Below are 7,775 nucleotides of genomic sequence, written 5' to 3'. Positions count from 1 at the left end.
CAATTCGCTGACGCCACAGCTAAAACAGCAGTATTCAAGCCATCAGCCCCAAGTTGGATAATGGCCATAAAACCCAAAACACTTAAAAACATGTTGAAGGAAACCCAGAACATAGCTCCTACAAAAGGGATATCTACTTGGAAACAGGCAGGGGGATACTTGTCTACTGAAAGTGAAATATGGTGTGGACCTAATTATTCCATTCCAATAAACCCATTATTCCAATGGAATATCAGGTGCCCCTTATGAAATACGTTCATAATCTAACTCACTGGAATCCAGATAAAAAGATATCCTGGTGTAAACAATATTACTGGAAACCATCCTTCACAGTGGCACAAAAAGTTTACTCTCAGCCGGGTTTGGTGGCTCATGCCTATAATCCCAGAACTTTGGGAGGCCGAGGCAGGCAGATCGCCTGAGGTCAGGAGTTCACCACCAGCCTGGCTAACACAGCAAAACTCCATCTCTACTAAAAATAAAAAAATTAGCTGGGCATGGTGGCACGTGCCTGTAATCCCAACTACTTGGGAGGCTGAGGCAGAAGAATTACCAGAACCTGGGAGGTGGAGGTTGCAGTAAGCTGAGATCACATCATTGCACTTCAGCCTGGGTGACAAGAGCAAAAACTCCATCTCAAAACCCAACCAAACAAATAAGCAAAAAGTTTACTCTCCATGTGTTATTTGTCCCAAATATAACCCAGGAAAACCCCTCCATGGGGCCCAGGGTCATTTTCCCCTTCCAGCTGGACCTTTTGATGTATGGCAGCTTGATTTTATCCAGCGGCCATTATCTCAAAGTTACAAGTATGTTTTAGTAATGGTTTGCATGTTTTCCCATTGGAAAGGGAAAGCTTTTCTCTACAGCCTGGCCAACATGGTGAAACCCCGTCTCTACTAAAAATACAAGAAAATAAGGTGGGCATAGTGGTGGGTACCTGTAATGCCACCTACTTGGGAGGCTGAGGCAGGAGAATCGCTTGAACCCAGGAAGTGAAGGTTGCAGTGAGCGGAGAACATGCCATTGCAATCCAGCTTGGACAACAAGAGTGAAACTCTGTGTCAAAAAAAAAAAAAAAAACCTGAATGTTGTGTATATATTCCAGATGAATCGAAGAACATAACTCAACTTATGACTGATATGAAAACCCAGATAACCAACCTATCGGATCCAAAACCCTCGCTAATAGATTGGTTGAATAGTTGGTTTGGATCCTGGGGAACTTGGTGGCAGAAGATATTGCTTATAATAGGAATAATAATAATTGTGTTCTGTCCTGTTTCCGTTTTGTAAGTTTTGGTATTACAGTATGTGCTTGCAAATAAGTTAATGCACAACTGAAAGGGCTAGGGTAATAATTGCCCAGAGAATTGCTCTAATTGAGGAGGCAGTAATATAGCCTAACCCAGCTTCCAGGTCTCCTTTCCTTTTGTTGCTATAAATCTAGCCTAGGTCCCTGTGTGTATATATATATATATTTTTTCTCTTGCTTTTTTCCTTTCTTTTTTCCTTCTTTCCTCTCCCAATTTTTTTTTTTTTTTTAATCTTCCTAGCCTTCCTAGCAACTATTGGCATGACTTCCTAGGAATGAGACTTCATAGTGATATGGGACATGACTTCCTAGGACTGAGCCTTCCTGGCAACGTGGGACCTAAACTTCTAGAAATAAACTATCCCAGCAACAAGAAACCAGCTCAAAAAAGGGAGGAAAAAGCATCCTGAAGCCAGGAACCCATATTCCTTTTAAATGCTTTCTCCAAAATATTTTAAAGAAAAAAGAGGTGAAATGTGAAAGGAAATTAAATTTTGGGACCCCCAAACTCATGTAGCCAAAGGGAAAAGTCAAACTGGGAACTGGGTCATGCAAACCTGCCTCCCTTTTTGGTTTCTCAATAAGTTGGTTACAAGATGAAAAGCTACACACCTCCCCCATATTTTGCCCACAGAGAAATTCCTAGTGAGTTGTTAAAGTTTCACCATGGCAATGCAAATTAATAGCTTATCTTTACAGGTGCAGTTACCCCCCCCACCCCCAACCCACAAGACATAAATGCATATCTGACTGTACCCCTGCCCCACTGTGTCTATGTTATCTTATGTAAAATGCAGATTCCCCACATTTTTCCTCTGCCCCTTTTGTTTATGTCATCTTTATGTTGTTGTTTGTTTGTTATTTAGTTTTATTTCATGTCATAAACTGAACTCTGCAATCCAGCTAGGCATGGAAGGGAACAAGGAAAACATGGAACCCAAAAGGAACTGCAGTGAGAGTACAAAGATTCTAGGACACTGTGAGCAAATGGGATGGAGGGTGCTCTCCTGAGCTACAGAAGGAATGGTCTGTTAAGATAAAACACAAGTCAAACTTTAATAAGTTGTCCGCAGTCAGCAATGGTGATCTTCTTGCTAGTCTTGCCATTCCTGGACCCAAAGTTCTCCATGGCCTCCACAATATTCACGCCTTCTTTCACCTTGCCAAAGACCACATGCTTGTCATCCAACCACTCAGTCTTGGCAGTGCAGATGAAAAACTGGGAACCATTTGTGTTGGGTCCAGCAATTGCCATGGACAAGATGCCAGGACCTGTATGCTTTACAATGAAGTTCTTGTCATCAATTTCTCCCTGCAGATGGACTTGTCACTATGCCATTACGACATGTGAAGTCACCACCCCGACACATAAACCCTGGAATAATTCTGTGAAAGAAGGAACACTTATAACCAAATCCTTTCTCTCCAGTGCATAGAGCACAAAAGTTTTCTGCTGTCTTTGGAACCTTGTCTCCAAATAGCTTGGAGGAGATGCGGCCCAAGGGCTTGCTGTTGAAGAACACGGTGGGGTTGACCATGGCTGATAGTACAGGGCTCCTGGCAATGGCAGCATCTACAAAGCGGCCATTTATGTCATCTTATATAAAAAATGCAGATTCACTAAACCAGACAAAGGCATGAATGACTATTTTCCCCTACTCCCCTCATACATGAAAACTGTATACTTCTCAACATCCCACCCTTTCCCCTTTAAATTTGGAGTCCTCAAAATCATCTTCGCAGAAAGGCACAGACCTGTCTCCCAGGCATGTCTTTAACTTTGGCAAATAAACCTCCTAAAATTATTGGGACTTATCTCATCATTTTTCTCAATTGACAAAACATTAAAAAAAAAATACAGACTGGACCTAGCCTGCCCCACACCCAGTGGAGAGCTAAGTTTCCTTCTATTTTCATAGCCAACCAGAACAATATTCTATGCACATTTTGTCCTCAGTAAGAGGGCCTCTGGCCAAAATTTGGCTAGTGGCCCATTGGGATAAGAAGCTAACCAAAGCTCATGTGTTTCAGTGTAATTTAGAGAGCAGTGTGGAGAATATCATCTCACCAAAGGTGAAGATGGCATTACAGACACGAGGACATCTTTTTCTGGGACTAGTTTGAATAGGAAAGCCAAATACCTTCTTTCAGACTGTAATGAAGCATTCATTAAGATAAAGATGGCTTTTTGGCCAGGTGTAATTGACCTGAGAAAAATCGGGGAGCAGCTTTTAACGCCATTACTTTACTTGAAGAATTTCATGACTGATCAACCGTTGCCTGACTTAGATGACATTGATGAAGCCCAGGAGTTCAGCTTGAATCAGAGTAGAGTGGAAGATATAACCATGAGAGAAGAAGTTGGGAATATCAGTACGTTACAAGAAAATTATTTTGGTGATTTTGGAATGGATGATCATGAGATAATGAAAGAAGGCAGTGCTTCTGTGGATGATGACATGTTAGCAAGCACTACTGCTTCTAACCTCATATTAGCGTCTGAACAGAGCACCAGCAATCTGAATGAGAAAATGAACCATTTAGAATATGAAGACCATATAAAGACAACAATTTTGGAGAAGGAAATGATGGTGGAATATTAGATGACAAAATTATTAGTAATAATGATGGTGGTATCTTTGATGATCCCCTGCCCTCTCTGAGGCAGGGGTGATGTTGCCAGAGCAGCCTGCACATGATGATATGGATGAGGATGATAATGTATCAATGGGTGGGCCTGATAGTCCTGATTCAGGATCCCGTTGAACCAGCCAACTATGATCAAACACCTGTTACAAATGAGGAAGAAGCATTTGCATTGGAACCTATTGCTATAACTGTTAAAGAAACAAAGGCCACGAGGAAGAGGAAGCTAATTGTTCATAGTATCAAAGACTTGGATAGCAAGACAATCAGAGCCCAATTTAGTGATTGTAAGGCCGATTGCCTCGCCGGGAGCATGGACGCACCCCCCACCTCGCCGGGAGCTCGGACGCTCCCCCCCCACTCGCCGGGAGCTCCGACGCTCCCCCCTCCCTCGCTGGGAGCTCGGACACACCCCCTTCCCTCTCCCGGAGCTACCTGTCCCCCTTACTTTGCCCCTATTCAGCAGGAAGTAGTCAGGAAGAGCAGCGCCCTCTATCTAATCATCAAAAGGTCAGAATGTAAGGCCGGCTACCTCGCCGGGAGCTCGGATGCTCCCCCCACCTCGCTGGGAGCTCAGATGCACCCCCCCTTGCCGGGAGCTCGGACGCACGCCCCTCCCTCGCAGGGAGCTCGGAGGCACCCCCCTCCCTCACGGGGAGCTCAGACACACCCCCCCTTCACTGGGAGCCCAGAAAAAAGCCCCGCCAGGACCTACCCGATACCATTTTGTCCCATCAGGGCCCCACTCCCTGCCTACCATTTTGTCCTATCCAGGCCCCACTCCCCGCCATTTTGTCCCATCCAGGCCCCACTCACCTTGAGCACAACCAATCAAACTTCTTCACTCCCTATAAAACCCCACATCTAAGAGGAGTCTGCGCGACTTCTCCGGCCCCTCCTGTCGAACCGCAGAACCTCACTCGGCAGTCTGAATAAATTCCTTCGCATCAGATCTTCTTGTGCTGGCCTCAGTTTCTTCATTTTAAGCTCGGCGAGAACAAACCTTACAAATGGACCTTCATTATCACCTACAACATACCTTCATCATTAACTTCATTATATCTTTATTATTATCTTTATTATACTTTAGGCATTTGATTGGTTGTGCCCAAGGTGAGTGGGACAAAATGGCGGGGAGTGGGGCCCAGATGGAACAAAATGGCAGGCAGGAAGTGGGGCCCGGATGGAACGAAATGGTAGGCAGGGAGTGGGGCCTGGATGGGACAAAATGGTAGGCAGGGAGTGGGGCCCTGATGGGACAAAATGGTATCAGGTAGGTCCTGGCAGGGCTTTTTTCTGGGTTCCCAGTGAAGGGGGAGTGTGTCCGAGCTCCTGGCGAGGGAGGGGGGTGTGTCCAAGCTCCCGGCAAGGGAGAGGGGTGTGTCAGAGCTCCCCACGAGGGAAGGGGGTGTGTCTGAGCTCTCCGCTAGGGAAGGGGGTGTGTCTGAGCTCCCAGCAAGGACGGGGGGAGCGTCCGAGCTCCCAGCAAGGGATGGGGGAGCATCCAAGCTCCCGGCAAGGGAGCGGGGAGCGTCCGAGCTCCCGGCGAGGTAGCCGGCCTTACAGTGATTATTCTGATACTGTTACTACTTTGGGTCTGGCACCACCTACCAAGAAATAAGTGATGTGGAAAGAGACAGGAGGAGTAAAAAAACTGTTTTCTTTATCTGCTCAGCCTTTGTGGAATAACATACTACTGAAGTTCTTTACATGCTGTCTTACACCACTTGTACCAGAAGACCTTAGAAAAAGGAGGAAAGAACAGGCAGATAATTTGGATGAGTTCCTCAAAGAACTTGAAAATCCAGAGGTTCCTAGAGAGGACCAGCAACAGTTACACCAGCAGCATGATGTTATCAATGACCCCATTTTGGAAGAGCCAAGCCACCTCCAGGAGTCAGTAATGGAAGCCAGCAGAACAAACCTGGACGTGTCAACTACGCCTCCATCACCACCTCAGGGAATTAAGCAAAAGGCTGGACAAACTGACCCAGAGCCTGTGATGCCTCCTCAGTAGGTAGAGAAGAGGAAATACTGCCTGTAGAACTTCCCCTAGAAGAACCTCCAAATATCTGTCAGCTAATACCAGATATCTGTCAGCTAATACCAGAGTTAGAACTTCTGCCAGAAAAAGAGAAGGAGAAAGAAAAGGAAAAAAAAAGATGATGACAAGGAAAAGGATGAAGATACTTCAGGGGGTAATCAAGATCAGGAAGAAAGAAGATGGAAGAAAAGGACTCAGCAGATGCTTCATGGTCTTCAGTGAGCTCTTGCTAAAATGGGAGCTGAATCTATCAGTTTGCTTGAGTTATGTCAAAACACAAACAGAAAACAAGCTGCTGCAAAGTTCGACAGCTTCTTAGTTCTTAGAAAGCAGCAAGCTATTGAGCTGACACATGAAGAACCATACAGTGACATCATCCCAACACGTGGACCAAAGTTCCATATTTTATGAGGAGCTAGAAGCATTATAGCTAGTGTTCATTTCATTAGTGCTTACAAATTGCCCCCATGTGTAGGGTACAGAGAACCCTTTGAGAAAACAAGATTTTTGTCTATACAAAATATTTGCCTTTTTCTTTCTTCATTTTTTTCTAGTATGTTAAATTTGTCAATTTCATCTTTGAGGGAAACTGATTAGATAGGTTGTTTGTGTTCTGATGAAGAAAACAGAACCCCAAGGACTCAGAAGATTATTTTAACAGTTCAGAACAGATGTGTGCAATATTGGTGCATGTAATAATGTTGAGTGGCAGTTGAAAGTCATTTTTATCTTAGTTCATTACTGCATTGAACAGGAAAACCTGTCTGGGAAAATGCCTGACAGTTTAATTTAAAACTATGGTATGAGTCTTTGACAAGAAAAAAAAAGACTTTCCATCAGTAATACTAGCAATCTTCTTGTTAACCACTCTCCTTAGGGATGGTACCTGAAATAACAAGTCATCCTCTTGAGATTTGTTTTAAGTGTAATACCCTGATGAGCAAAGATGTACGTGAAATTGTATTGTGACTGATAGCCTTCAGCTACAAAAAGATAGGACTGACCTGGTTTAAAGTGTTCTATTTTGTAAATCATTCCATTTGAGTCTTTCTGATGAACTTGGCTATCCCCATAATCTGTCATTTTACTGAGGCTCCAAAATGAGCAGAAATAGGCCTGATTAGAGTAGAGCAACTATCAAAAAACATAATTTTCTAGAAGCTATAAATCAAAGTTTTAAAAAGATGTTTGGATATATTTGAGTATTCAGATCATGAAGACAGAAAGTGCCCTGCCTACTACAAGGACAGACTGATGGGAAATTATATACCAGGTCAACTTAACCTTTAAGCAGACAATGCTGTAAAAACTGATGGCTTCTCTGATATTTTTTATAAGTTTTAGTACTGATCTCCTTTTCCAGTGCTGCACATTCCTGTGTTTGGAACTTTAATAGCTTTGCAATGAAATCCTATATCCAGTTTATTGTAATTTAACTGAAGAAAAACACATCCAAATAAAGGTCTATATTAACAGACCAGATAGCATCAGAAATCATGTGACTATTATGATTATCAGAATATGTCTTAACTTTTTAGGGCAAAATTGACACTGAAAGTTCCAGCTTAAATGTTGACACTTGTGGGGAAAAAAATCACTTGAAACTCAGACTTCAGTGTATACCCCATAAATTAAAATTATGTGAAATGTTTTAAATTTGTAAACTCATAATTACTGTTTTAATGATTCAGTTTCCTGAGAGTTTAATTGTAAAAAAAATTGCTATTGCAGCTTTATTTTCAATATGATGTGCCTGTAAACAATGGAGTT

General features: G+C 43.2%; 2 pseudogenes; one reads left to right on the top strand and one right to left on the bottom strand.

Moving 5' to 3' along the window:
- Positions 1–2,363: 2,363 nt before the first annotated feature.
- Positions 2,364–2,853, bottom strand: LOC135277799 (peptidyl-prolyl cis-trans isomerase A-like; annotated as a pseudogene).
- On the top strand, positions 2,852–6,416 carry LOC105725094 (double-strand-break repair protein rad21 homolog; annotated as a pseudogene).
- The last annotated feature ends 1,359 nt before the right edge of the window (positions 6,417–7,775 follow it).

The sequence above is a fragment of the Aotus nancymaae genome, unplaced genomic scaffold (genome assembly GCF_030222135.1).
Source record: "Aotus nancymaae isolate 86718 unplaced genomic scaffold, 86718_ANA_hifiasm-v0.15.2.pri h1tg000004l, whole genome shotgun sequence".
Lineage (NCBI taxonomy): Eukaryota > Metazoa > Chordata > Mammalia > Primates > Aotidae > Aotus > Aotus nancymaae.
Note: the sequence above shows the minus strand (reverse complement) of the source record. Positions and strands in the feature narration are given on the sequence as shown.